At 40.5% G+C, this 14,010-nt stretch overlaps 1 protein-coding gene across 5 annotated transcripts in view; it reads right to left on the bottom strand.

Annotated features, from left to right (window-relative positions):
- Positions 1-14,010, bottom strand: part of CALD1 (caldesmon 1) — a 185,508-nt gene that overhangs the window by 94,331 nt on the left and 77,167 nt on the right. The window contains exon 1 of one of the 5 annotated variants that reach the window (XM_042889443.1): positions 66-255. The exons of the other annotated variants lie outside the window; for them this stretch is intronic. The gene's annotated coding sequence lies outside the window, so the exon portion shown is untranslated. Of the gene's footprint in view, positions 1-65; positions 256-14,010 lie in introns of those variants that run through there. 5 annotated transcript variants of the gene reach the window in all.

Here is a 14,010-nt window from a genome sequence, read left to right as displayed (position 1 = left end):
AAAAAAAAAACAAAAGTAGCGATATCTTTTTGTAGTTTAATCCGTGCATTTTCCCCATACCCTACCTTCTTCTTTATGATTTAGTCCATGAAATATTTTCCCCTTTACAGTTCTTCATATACAAAGCCTTTTCAGCCTTGGTTTATATCCCATCAAGCCGAGTATTACAGAATTCCCCTGCAGCCCCCAAACCAAAAATGACTACCAGAAAAGGGAAAGCTGTTCTCTTTTTGTCCCTGCTTTGTTTACAGAGCTGTCAGTGGTTAGTTAAACTCTGCCTGGAATCTGGCATTTAAGGCCTGCTCTAAGATTGCTTCCTGTGCAGGGCTGGAGGCCTCAGCTTCCTCTGCAATCCTAGCCTCCACACTGCACTCACCCCCCACGCCCCCCCCCACCATTTTCCAGCCCGGCAGTATGGGGCTGGCCGGAACGCTGCACAGCCAGCCTGCAGATGCGGGCCGACCTTCAAAGGGGTCTTAATAACTGCTTGCAGTTTACAGGGAGACAAAGCCAAGGTGCGTTTGGGAACTATTTGAAGCGCTCTGTTTGCAGATACGGATCTGTCTTGCGGCTTTCGAACCATGCCCAGCGGTGCAGCGTCCAAGCGCACTCCCCGTAAAACCACCACTGGCATTAGCAAAACCTCCCATGACTTAAGGGAATCTGTGGCTTTCTCTGCCCCCCTTTTTCAGATTAAAACACTGCTGAGGGCAGGGGTTTTGCGAAGATTATTTTATTAGTTTACTTTTCCTGGGGGTGTTTTTCTTTCTCATTTGTTCCTGGATTGGGGGATATAAAATGTTGTTGTTGTTAGTTTCTATGTGTTTGGCTGGCTGGGGTTATTCTGCAGAGGTTCAAAGGGAATTTTAATTTCGCAAATCTGATACTGGCTTTACAATGTCTGCAGCTCTTCTTATTTTTTTTTTTTAATTTACAATTATACGATATATGTAAAAAGCAGGTTGCAACAAGACTTTTTTTTTTTTTTAATCTTGTGTTTATTTACACTTAGCACCATGGACACCTTGAAGAGCAAAGAGCACCAAATCTGCCATTCTTTCATTTCATCTTAGCCTACTCATGCAGCTAAATTCTGCCCCAGAGCCCTTGCTAGAGGGACACATGTTGCAGGAGCAATGTGGTTCTCCCAGCTGGAAGGCAAGGATCAGAGGGGGGCAGAATATGGCAGACAGCAAGTTCCAATCAGGATCCTGGTTTCTGTGTGCAGAGGGCAGCCTACAGGAGGTGGACATGCATCACACAGCAGTGTTTGCTCTGTGGAGGGCAGTCACCACTGGGGCCTTAAAACAGAGCTGCTTGCTAGGCTGACACCTCTCATGCTAGAAACTGAGAGTTCCAAACTTTTCTTCCTCTCTCCGTCGCCAAGGCAGACATGCATTGGCATCTAACTTATGTGCACCTTCATCCCTTCTAACCCAGTGAGGTACCTCCCTTTCTCCACCTCTCCTGAGCAGGGTATGTTCCTTCTCTCCCAAAAAAATGCAGCACTATGTACCCAGTTCCCTTCACATCCCCTCTTCATATGTCCCAGCCCAAAACACTTCTGGCCCTTCCCACATGGCCTCAGCACCATCTCTCATCTCCTAAAGCTCCAGGTGTCTTCCTCATGAGGAAACTTGAGGAGCACGAACAACAACACCAAACTGTTTCAATTAATTATCTTCTTTTCTATTCCCAGGGATGCACGAGAGATTACACAGGGTAATAATCTTTGGTTCAACAACCTTCCTCCATCTTCTGGGTGCTTTCCTGTTTTTTGACACAGTTCAGATCAATTAACCTCTTGGGAGTACGTCTCAGGTTTGTTAAAGTGTGCTACCTTCTCTCCAAGGACTGAGGGCTCTTCATTGCATTCAGACTCACAAGCCAAATCACTTTTTCAAAAATGAGGAAGATACACAGGAGTCTAAGGTCAGGTCATCAGTCCAACCTTTAGTTAGCAAAGCTACATCACTGCAAGATGAGTCATCAGATAGACAGATGGTCCCATGGGAGAAGTCAGCTACTCAGTGCTGTTCACTGTCTTCCCCAAAATGATTTGTTATCTTTCAGCCTTTGTAAATTACTAGACAATAACTTCATCTCAATTAATCTCTCTAAAAATGTTTCCTGTATCCGCTGAAAAGGAGTATAGTTTCTCAAAGTGTTCTAGCCTCTCAGAAAACTCAAAAATCATTTTGCTTATAGATGGATGTACCAATTATTTGAAGTATTTCCTACAAATCATTTTGAGGAATGCACACATTTTTATGCTCCTTTTTTTTTTTCTTAATGAAAATTGGTCATGAGTGAAAACATCCTGGGTCAAAGCATAACATTCCACACAGCTCTAGGGCCTGCCTACAGAGACAAATGCGAAAACATCCCTGTGTAACCTTCCCAAATATAGAGGGTCTATTGGAACAGAAACAATAATGGGCCTCACATGTCCTGATAAAGGTATGCAAAGATATTTTTTATTATTATTCTTTATATCCAATTTTTCTTCTGTTACATATTTTTAATCATTTGATATCAAACAAAAAAATTCATTTTCTCACAAGAGGAAAACTATCCCTAAGAAAATAGTACTTTGTTTGTATTGTAACTGTATAAATTTTGCTTTCAGGAGTACGATGGAAAATATTTTGATATTGCCTTTTTTTTCCTCTGATTTGTTTCCAAATTCAACAAGAAGTCATAAAATTTTAATGATATCTTTTTACAGCAAATAGAAAAAGCTATCTGAAACTTTTTCACCTGTTTCATCATCCCTGATATCCATGTACATACACAAACTGCCAGAATACAGGCTACACATATAATGAAAGGGTGCACCACAGAAACTGTCATTTTGCTGTCCTTGCATCAAAACAAAACCCTTAGCACCATTTCAACCTTTACACAATTGAAATACCACTGAAAGAATCCGTAGTGAATTCTTATGACTTCTCTACCACCAGACTCAGAAAGTACTTATGGAAAAATACTACAAACATTGATCTTTTTTTTCCATACATATATATATATATAATTTTAATTAAATTTAATTATATTATTTAATTTGAATTTATATTATATTTATATTTATTATATTTATTATTTATTATATTTATATTATATTTATATTAATATTTAAATTTATATTAATTTAATTTAAATTTAATTATATATATATATATACACATATATATATTTATACACATATATATATTTATTTTTTTTTAATACCTCCCAGAAGCTATTGAATGTAATTCTTGCTCAGGACCTCAGATTTTCCATACTTTCATATCAGTGGGTCTCCTCAGAGTCCCCATCTTTGATTCTGAAATGGAACCTAGAACACAGGACATTTTATGAACTCTGCAGTCTTCCTGAAGAGATGAGAAGACTGAAAAGGGGCAGATAAATGAAGTAGCTTACCTACAACATTTACTATTGCCAAATTATTTGAATCAGATTCACAACAAAGTGTGTGCCCTGCAAATAATACTACCTCCATACATAAACACTCTTCTAAACCAATACGTCTCTCCTTTTCATCTGTGTCCTTCACATAATGCCTTTGATATTCATTTGACTAGTGTTTATTACTAAAATGTGTTGAGTTTTTCACTGTCTTGCTAAAGCATGCTTCCTTTGAGGACAGACACACTCAATCCTTTTTGGTACAAAACATGCACATGCAAATCCCTCTCCCCTTTACGGCTCATCTCATGACTGACTTTAAAACATTGCCTTCTTGTAGCTTTCAGCAAGGTGGTAAATCAGAGGAATACACAGTAATTGTAAATTGCAAATTGAATTGTAAATTACGTGACAAAATACTTCAGTGATAATTGTCAGGAGTCTACTTTTCGAAGGCAAACAGTAATTTGGCTAAGTGGAAATACATACACAACCACACAGCCATATAGTGCCAGTATAGTGAGCTAAATAACCTCTTGCTCTGGCTGAGGTTTAATACTGTCCTCACACTCTCTCCCCAGCACTGGTGATGCAGATAACTCAGCATTCAGTAGGCCTCAAAAATGGATAAGCCAGGTTCATAACAAGAAGTGAAAATGCAGACTGCTAGTCAGGTCTTTAACCAAGGGAGAGGCTTTTCTTCCAAGATCTGCCACACACCTTTCCATTACACTGAATGAGTGCTGAACCATGATATTAATGCCAAGCCTGTGCAACAGCTTCAACCTAGTAGAGCCAAGAAACATCAAGGCAGAGCACATTCCCTAATATAGTGCGGCTGCTCATTGCACTGGGCTGTAAGCCGGCCACGTCTGGTGACAGCACTGTGCAAGCACATGCCATCTTGCTTCCCTCCCAGCACAAAGAAACAACTGTAGATTTCCTCCTGGTGGCCTTTAGACAAACTACCTGAAAGTCATGCCTCTTTCCTCACAGCAGGATCGTTCTCACTGCTCTGCCACTGGGACTGCCCAGAGCAACCTTCACGTAGAAACAGCTGCTAGGCAGATGGCAAAGTGACTACTACCTATGTGAGTGCTCGTGTTTGGTACTCACGCTGGACTTCCCTCTCAGCAGGTTGACATATTCTTCAGTAAAACATGAGAGCAGAATACAGCTTTATTGGTGGATGGGACCAAGGGGATTTGGCCTTAGGTTCCTTTATAACAGGAGAGATTTTCTGCTATATTTCCCTTCTTGTCTACACCACGTACAGTCCCCTCCCTTCCACAGCCCAACATGCCCATCATGCTAGTGGCTGGAGTGAGGAACCAAAACAGATCAATCCTCCATTGCTTTTAGAAGGAAACAAAAAGAAGGGCTAGATTAGTAAAAAGGATGATTCCTAGAGTCTTCCTAAAAAAAAACATGACCAGTTTCTATCCTCTCTTTTTTGTGTCCTGAGCAGCTGGAAACAGGAATGAGGCAGGATTTCCAGAAGAACAGAAATAATACAGAATAGGGAAGGTAATGAGGTGTCTCAGTCCACTGCCTAGCATTCAGGGTGTACCAGCAACTGTGGATACTTCTGCTCAGTTCTACCTCTGATTTACTTTACATCCTTGGACACTGAGCCTTAGTATTTGTGCCTGTTAGTCCTTCTATCAACTCTGCTGTCTGCAAATTCTCTTTGTGCACTTTCAGAATGCTGAAGTGACAGAACACTGGAACAAGCTGCCCAGAGAAGTTGTGGAGTCTCCTTCTCTAGCAATACTCCAGATCCAGTCAGACACCTTCCTGTGCAACCTGTTGTAGGGAAGCAGCTGTAGCAAGGGGTTGGACTCAATGACCTCTAGAGGTCCCTTCCAACATCTAAGATTCTGTAATTCCTTAAAGCACAACCAGACCCTTCTTTTGGTCACAGAAGTGTAACTGTAACATCAGTACTGAAAAAATCCACACCCTACAGATAAAGGAGAATTTTCTGGGCTTCTCCTACAGATGGTTAAGAAAGGGAGGAAATCCAGCCCAACTACACAGTTTTTCTGCATGCATGCAGCTGAAATTCTGTCTTCCAACCTGTCCTCACTGCAGGATCAGGTGGTAACACAAGACCCAGTTACACTGTCATCACTCTCTTTCTTTTTGGTATTCCTACAAAAAGGATCAAGTGTCTCATAAAGTCTCTACATAAACTTGAGACTGCAAACAACTTTGTGAGTTGCACCCCATTAAGTCAAATATCCTATTTTCCCATCTGTCTCCACTTCAAATGTCCCAAATCCATGGCTTGGAGGTGTGGCTCTTTCAAATGTCAGTAAAAAACCTGCCAGTGACAAGTATGAAGAGTACGTTGCTTCAGCTGGATACATGCCATGACATCCACTGTCTCCATGATAATCAGTGCCATCTTTTTCCTGCCTTTCCTGTCAAATACGAAAATAGAATTTCATTCCCCTTTTGTAGCTGAGAGCAAGTCAAAGAGCAACACTCATTGTCCCAGTGCAAATTATTTAATTCGGCATCCATGAAATGCAGATAAGACAAATATTCTAGTGCCATATCTGAGAGAGTTAAAGTTCCTTAATCTATGTCCTGTCAAAACAACTAAATCTATTTTCTACGAATATCTGTCAGAAAGCATTTGGAAATGATTTTCCCCACTCCCCTTTTAATTTTGTATTAGGAGCATCCAGCACCACTCAGATCTTTCAGCACCAAGCACAACCTCACTGAAGTCAGAAGGTAGAATTCAATTAATTGAATACAATTTTATCCCAATCTATTCTGTGTTATGTTTCATCTGACCTTGCTTTTTAGTCCTGAAGAACACTAGATGGAAGTCCACTGGTAGCCCACAAGACCACATCACAATCCAGGCCCTTGATCTCTTTGCTGGTGGCAGGCCCTATGTCAATTCCTGCTGCTGCAGATTGAACTATATGAAAATGCTGTCATGGAGCTTTTTATAGGACATTATCCCTACCACAGAGTTCACTATTTGGAATTGCAAATAAAAGACTCCTATCTTTAAACACATCTGGTCAGGTAATCATTAAGACAATCTTGGAAGACTTAGATGCATGTTTAGGTCCGTATCTCATATCCACACAGCACTGCAAAAGGAACACTACAGAGCTGTGTGGTCTTGGATGTGCCAGCAAACATCTATCTTGCTGCTGCTAACACTGCAGCACACTAATACACTTGCAGTGGCAGAATCAGTCAGTTGCAATGCAAAGTGTCCATCTGTCTTTACTCTCTTAGGCAGATTGAGCATGGATATGCCATTTTCACTCCTTGTCTTTTTCCTACTACACTTTGACATAAGGACCAGGCAGAGCTTTGCCCTGACTCCCAGATTTGCATATACAGGTTCCACTCCAATCCTCAGTGACATGTCTATCATTTCCCATTAGCAGACAAAGGAAGAAACAACATTTAGCTGGAAGCTGCTGGTACAACCACTGGTTCTCACGTTAGAAGAATTGACCCTTGACTCTCCCCATCAAATATCCTCCAAAATATTTCAAATATGTTGTCCCCAAAGGTCTGAAGACACTGAAATATTATTCATATACAGATTAGAGTTGAAATCCCAGTCCTGTCCCTGGCAGATTTCCCAGAGACCTCAGTCAGAACGGGATTCCATCCTAGCAGGCCAAGTTTATCAGTTATGCATGTTAGAAAAGATCAGTGAGCTTTCCATGCATGCTGGAAGCTGGTGTGCTCTCAGATTGTGCCAAGATAGCTATGCTGTCCTCTTGTACACTTGTGCGTATGCATGCAAAGACAGATTTTCTTTTATTCCTGCAATGCTTATTTGTGAGAAAAGAATATTTTTATTCACATTGTCATCACTGAGGAAATCACCTTTGCTACAGATACAAAGGGCAGCTTAAAAGTGCACTGACCTTTCCTACTGTTTAATGATAATTAAGATAGCCTAGGAATGATAATGAGACCCAATCCAGAAGAACAAAACATTAAAATGGGAGACATTTTACATCTACAAAACAGCTTGTTAAAGTGCTTAGAACCAAGAAAAACTCAGACTTACACTCACTGCTTCTCTGCATTTAAACACTGGGAGATGGGTTTGGGGGGCATCGTTCACTCACTACCCTTATCTTTCAGCTACTTTTATCAGCAAAGACATTCAGCTTCATCATTTTAATGTTATCACAAAAATGCCTACATCATGTATTGTCCTCTCCTGCATCCTCTTCCACAAATCTGTGGCCTGACTGATGAAACTTGTGGCAATGCCCTGGCTGTCAGCCAGCTCCATCTCCCACTGAAATCTCTGAGAGCAAAAAAAAAAGGGCCAAAGCCATACCTTCCAGCCAAAACCTTTTTGTCTTTTAATAACAGGAAACAACTGACAAACATCACCAAGAAATGGATTAGGCCCAGCGCAGGTGGCCAAGGCTATACAGAAGATGGAAAATGCAGTGGCAATACATACAGGGCCTAGACTAATATCTGATCAGGCATCCACCAGGGAGGATGCTGCTCTGTCCAAGTGAGGGAGCATTTCTACTGCACCAGACCTGGCACGGAAGCCAGCAGTAGCAGTGCAGCTCTCCATGCATGTTTCTGCTAGGAAGATAGGTTATACCTTCCCAAGCAAGGAGCTGATCTGGGCCAGCAACTGGTAACATAGGGAATGACCAACCTCTGCCTCCCTGATGTCTCCCACTCTGCTCCTGTCTCTCTCATTTTGTGTTTTTCTCATGTCCCACCCTCGTGTCACCTCTGCTGATCTTCATCTCCACATGCAGTATTTCAACAGAACACTGTGTGAACTTATTTGTGCCCAAGTATGTTTTATGAGCACTTCAGCAGTCTGTTCAGACTCTTTCTCTGCATCTCTCAGGTCCTGAATTAGAAAGCTAAAGTAATGCCGTTAAAAATAATAAAATATCCAGCTAGGTCTAAGGTAAAGCTCCAACAGAAACATTCACTCAGCCAGACTGCAAACTCCGCATGTTTTCTGGAACGCTTTAAAATACAAAATCATGATATATTAAGCTACACAGCCAGTCATAAAAATGTAATAGAAAATAATATGAAGATAAATACAGCCAGCTTACTGTGGCTTCGTTTTTGCTTTTTTCAAGTACTTTTCCTGTTAAAACATGCAGCCCTAGGATCCAGCTCTGCCTAGTGCTGCGCATTGTAAACTCTAATGAGGGTTGAGGACTCTGTTTCTTGGTTTACTAAACCAGCAATAAGCAGCAATACCAAGGTTTAGTTGTCATTCTCTGCAATTTTAAATGAAAAAGAAAAAAAGAAATACACCTTAAGTTCTTTGTTTTGCTGATCTTGTTACCCCTTCAGTGATACTAAGCATTTTGAACCCAAACAGTTCCTTGGAAAAAATGAAGGACAAATACTGAATGTCCTCTGCTTGTTGCTCTTTCATTTTAATGAATTAATCTTCTCTCCTGATTTCTATACGTTTACTTTGCAAAGACATAGCGCCTGCCCCCAAATGATAGATACATTGCAGCCAAGAGTGCAGCTAGTCAGTGGCAGAACATCATGGAAATTTGTGGAATTCCACTAGGAATTAATCCAGCTGCAGAGCTTTCTAGTGGGCTTTTCCAGCTCACACTTTCAAAGTCATCTTAAAAAATGAAACACAGATTGTTCCAGCCAAGTGACTACAGTAATTTATCTCTAATAAACAGCAATTCTGTGTCATTTCAGTTAACAGCTGAGGCATGATGTCAGCACCAGCTTCAAAGAGGTAAAGCAGGGCAGCAAAAAATGCAAAGTCTTTTGACGGGACAAGTCAAACAAGGTACTGCAAAATAGAAGCACACTGAACCATTTCCTACATACAGAATTTATATTATATAGGCCTATCTTTATGAGTTTAGCTGAAAGCCAGGGAACAATGACGTAACACCACCATCAAGCCAAGAGAGCCAACAGCAGTGAGACTTCGGTACAACAGAAAACTGATGGGCAAGATGACACCCACATGCTGTGCATAAACCAGCATAAAATCCAACACAACATAATTGCAATATTTCCAGTTCTCCTTGTAAGACTTGTACAGAGTAGCTGCTAAATAATCTTGACAATAATCTGACTGCTATCTAGACATTCATGCATAGATGCTTGTTGCCAGCAAGTATAGTGGCAGCAGTACACTGACATCTCAATAATGTTTTATGCAACTGTGTGTTGCTTCTCAGGGAAATAGCATCAACAAAACTTTCACTAGAACCTGGCTCTGAGTCAATTAAACAAGACAGGTGAGGCCTGACAGTACCCTATACACTTAATGCTGGGAGCAGACAGACATATACAGTTGAGGGAGGGGAGATTTAGGTCGGACATCAGGGGGAAATTCTTTATCCAGAGAGTGGTGAGGTGCTGGAACAGGCTGCCCAGAGAGGCTGTGGATGCCCCGTCCCTGGAGGTGTTCAAGGCCAGGTTGGATGCGGCCCTGGGCAGCCTGGTTTAGCATTAAACGTGGGGGTTGGCCCTGCATGTGGCAGGGGGGTTGGAGATTCATGATCCTTGAAGTCCCTTCCAACCCTGGCCATTCTGTGATTCTGTGATATACGCTTATTTTGTAGAAAGGTGATGAAGGAAAGTTATACCTGAGTCCTATATCAAGCCAACAAATTTTACAGTTGTTTCATTTTTTTTTAGAAGCAGCGCTTCAGACAATATCTGTGTGGTCCAGAAAGGAAAATGTTTGATTTTCCTTAAAAAAAAAAAGAAAAAAAGAAAAAAATCTCTGTATGATCTGCTACTTTTCCTTAAGACCTCTGCCATAGGAACTGAAAACCCTATGGGGCTCCTCCAGCCTCTCTCATTGCGGTATTAGGCCCATCCAGCAAGGAATGAGAGACAGAGAACACATGGTCAGTCACAGTCACAGTTCTGAGCACTGAAGGCACACAGAGCACCTTTTTCACCAAGAGACAAAGCCAGATAGTATGCGTAGAAAGTGTTAACCAAAACCAAACAAGGGTTAAAGTGAAGGGAAGGCAACTTCCAATCAGTCATAAATGTTCTGTAAGTAGGAAAGCAGCCTGTGTTTACTAAGCACATTATCTTTCACAGCTCAGTAACTTCATCTTTAGTTACAGGCTTGCTAGGAAAAAGATTGGTTGACCTACACCTTCAAATTTTACACCACCTTCAAAATGATGCAAGTAGAAACACAACTGTGCTTGGCATGAAGAACAACAGGCACATGTGTATGAAGGCCTCCCTTCAGTGAATGCGTCACTACTCATAAGACTTGATGGCGTGGCAGAGGTGGAAGACAACCAGAGACAATCCCAGTAAGGGCACCCTATTCAAGATGTGGAAGAAGAACTAGGAAGTCAATGGAACAACAGGCAAGGACAAGAGAAAAAAATAATAATTAAAAAAAAAAAAAACAAAAAAAAAAACAACAAAAAAAAAACCAACCAACCAAAAAGAATATTCCTGGAAAAGGAATATAGAAAAGGATCAACCTAAACTTCATATCATCACGTTTGAAAACATAGAGCATTTTTACAATTCATACTCCTCATAAAAATCCTAAAAATAACTTGCACCCTCAAGGTGAACAGAGAAATTAAAATATATCTAAAATGTATAAATTTATGAGTTCATTAATAACATGAGTAAATTAGCCAGATTTTTCAGTGCTTACCTGGGCTGAATCAAACCTTCAGAACTTGTAAATACTGAGTTGTGTCACTTTGGATGTTACTAAAGGATTCACTAAACATAAAAGAGAGGTTGGTCTACAGTTAAATCATTTCTCCCTTGCTTTTCCTATGCTGAAAGCAGTTGAAAACCCAAGACATGTTTCTTGATATATCCCAGCTTTTTAGGAGTACTTAGAGAGTACAAATACTAGCTATGTAGCTGTACTTCACATTTGCAACCACATACCTTCACACAAAACAAGGTTAAAAACAAATGCATGAACATTTATAGGCCCATAAAATACATGCACAATATACCTTAAGGCTGTTAAATGTTATCACTTGCAAGATACTGAAAATGAAAATCCACACAAAGATGGCACCAGTTCTCCTTGGCCAAGGCTCCTTTGCACAACCTCATAATGTATTTCTTTCAAACCAAATGGTGTGACAAAGGACATTAGGAAAACTGCCCAAAGAAAAGTGTTGTGTAGGGAATGCATGTGACCACAATGTCCAAAGGATGTTCGCTTACTTCAGAGAGGTGACATATAGGAGACAGATCTGAACTTTTGCTATCTATACTTCTGCTTTATGTCTTCATTACAGCATTTACATTTTAAAAAGGGAGACAAATATCTCTGAAGATGGCTAAGCAGTTTCTTGATTTCTAAGTACCAAAAAGTAGTCCTGCCAATTGATTAATATTTAAGTTTCTACAACTTAATATGAACTTGGTTCCAAGAACTACATAGGTCTCCTTAAAGTATGTGTAGCAAGAAGTCAACGGTGTGCCAGCTGGCAGATTAAAGAAGCCATTAAAGTAGACTCCTACTGAATTTAAAGGATTGTTTTTCATCTTTTCCCTCTCTGTTCCACTACATCCAGATGTATTATTTAGGGAATATTTTCCAGCCCCAGTAAGAAAAGTAAAAGAAATGCCCTTGGCACTTGGAGAGTTTTTCCTCCAATGTGGTCTCCTGCTGCATTTGGAATTTATTCCATTACTATATGGCTTGCAGTGGTCCCAAAATGCCTCTAACTATATGAAAAGATGGGAAAAGTGTGTTTAGGATAGGTATGGTTCATCATTCAAAAGCAGGGACAGCCTGAGGTGATTGGTCTGAATGTATGATTTTGTTTGCACCATCATTATCCAGGTATGTCTCCCTACACTCCAAACCCTGCACTATTACCATGTGTTACAGCTGGGAAAAGCAGAGCACACCCAGGTTAAGGACAAAGCCAACATGAGCCTCCAACAGGATGGCAGAGAAGATCCAGTTTCTCTGCAGACCTCGCAGGGCCTCAGTGCTGAGAATAAATCTGCAGTAAAACCCTGTGAATTCGCAGAACTGAGGCCTTCCGCATATCATTTTTCCTTCAGAGGTTCAAATGCTTATTTGAACTTTGTTGGAACTATCTGAACTTCATGACCTAGCAGTATTCATGGGAAGAATGATTCTACAATAAACTGTGGCATTAAACCTGCCCTAGTATAATCTGCACAGTTTAAGTTACATAATATTTCAGATAAAAACACCTCCTACAAGAACATTTCAGAGAAAACCTTCAAAAGATCAGGGTTGTATCTGTTTGCTATGGGCATTTCAGAATGACTGGGACTACTGGCAGCTGTAAGAAGAGCACTGGGTTTTGAAATGCCTGGAAAATACCTTTTATTAAACTGTAATTTAAAAAAAAAAAAAAAAAAAAAAAAACCACCACCACATATACTTCTTCAGAATTTCCATTCCTGGGTAGTGAAATGAGTTCAGCCATGTAAACTTGCTACTGAACTAGAAAACAAAAGGTCTTTAAACCAAGTACAGGCACACAGCCAGAGAATGCAATGGTCAGGTTTGGAGTTGCTGGTGACTCCAAACATCTCTCCCTGCACAAGTGAGGAGCTTCTGACTCCTGCTCAGACCCTGCTGGTCCCACAGGGCGAGCAGTCCCCTCAACATCCAGCAATGATCCTGGTCTATATACTGACTTCTGAATTTGGCTCAAACAGTTTGATTTACTGAAAATGTTTCAGGAGTCAGAAATATTCCTTGCTTCTTTGGGGGCAGCTTAATCCTAAATTGCATGAAATATAAAAATTGCATTTTGTACATATGCTTTGTTTCTAATGCCCAGTATCCTTAAGGGGACTCCCTTGCTTGGCTAGCAGTCGGGATTCATTAGACCTTTCATAATGATTCTTTCTGGTGTGCAGAGATATGATGAATCTCAGATGTTTAAATAGCATATAACAGTGCTCCATTGACCTTGCTGAATACAGTTGGAGGGAAAGAAAGGTAATTTTCCTCAAAGAAATGTTAAAAATGTGTCTCCACTACAGCACAGATGCGGAGGATAAAGAAACTCCAGAGGGATTAAAATATTTTAGATTAATTTGGAAGAAGGCCACATTGTGTAAAGCCTGGTTAGTTTTGGCCTTTCCAATTCCACGCCATATAAACAAACCCATTTAAACCGCATTTGTTAGAAGGAATGTTAAAAAAAATAATCCCCCAAAGTAGCTGTAACTCAAATGACCTCCAGTTCTGCATTCGCTTCTCACTGCATAAAGAACAAGCGTATGAAAAATATATTATAACCAGAGCTTTTGCAGTTGTTGTATGATTCATATTTCTTGAAAATGAAGTCATTGAATAGAGGCTGGTTTCCTCAAGCAAATTATTAAAGCAGAAACAAGGTTAGATATGGTAGGTTCTGGAGCCTGCTTCCATACTCTGTCCAAGTTCACTGGTTATAAGCAGTTTCTTCCACCAGTGTGAGCTCTGTTTTAATAGGGAGTCCGATAGTTTTGAGATATGCATCGCATCCTTCCTTTTTTTTTTTTTTTGGGGTTTTGGGGGGGGGGGGGGGGGGGGGGGGTGTTTTTGGGGTTTTTTTGGGGTTGGTTTGGGGGGGGGGTTTTGTT

Source organism: Lagopus leucura, unplaced genomic scaffold (assembly GCF_019238085.1).
Source record: "Lagopus leucura isolate 7727_CA_CO unplaced genomic scaffold, USGS_WTPT01 Super-Scaffold_100159, whole genome shotgun sequence".
Classification (NCBI taxonomy): Eukaryota; Metazoa; Chordata; class Aves; order Galliformes; family Phasianidae; genus Lagopus; species Lagopus leucura.
Note: the sequence above shows the minus strand (reverse complement) of the source record. Positions and strands in the feature narration are given on the sequence as shown.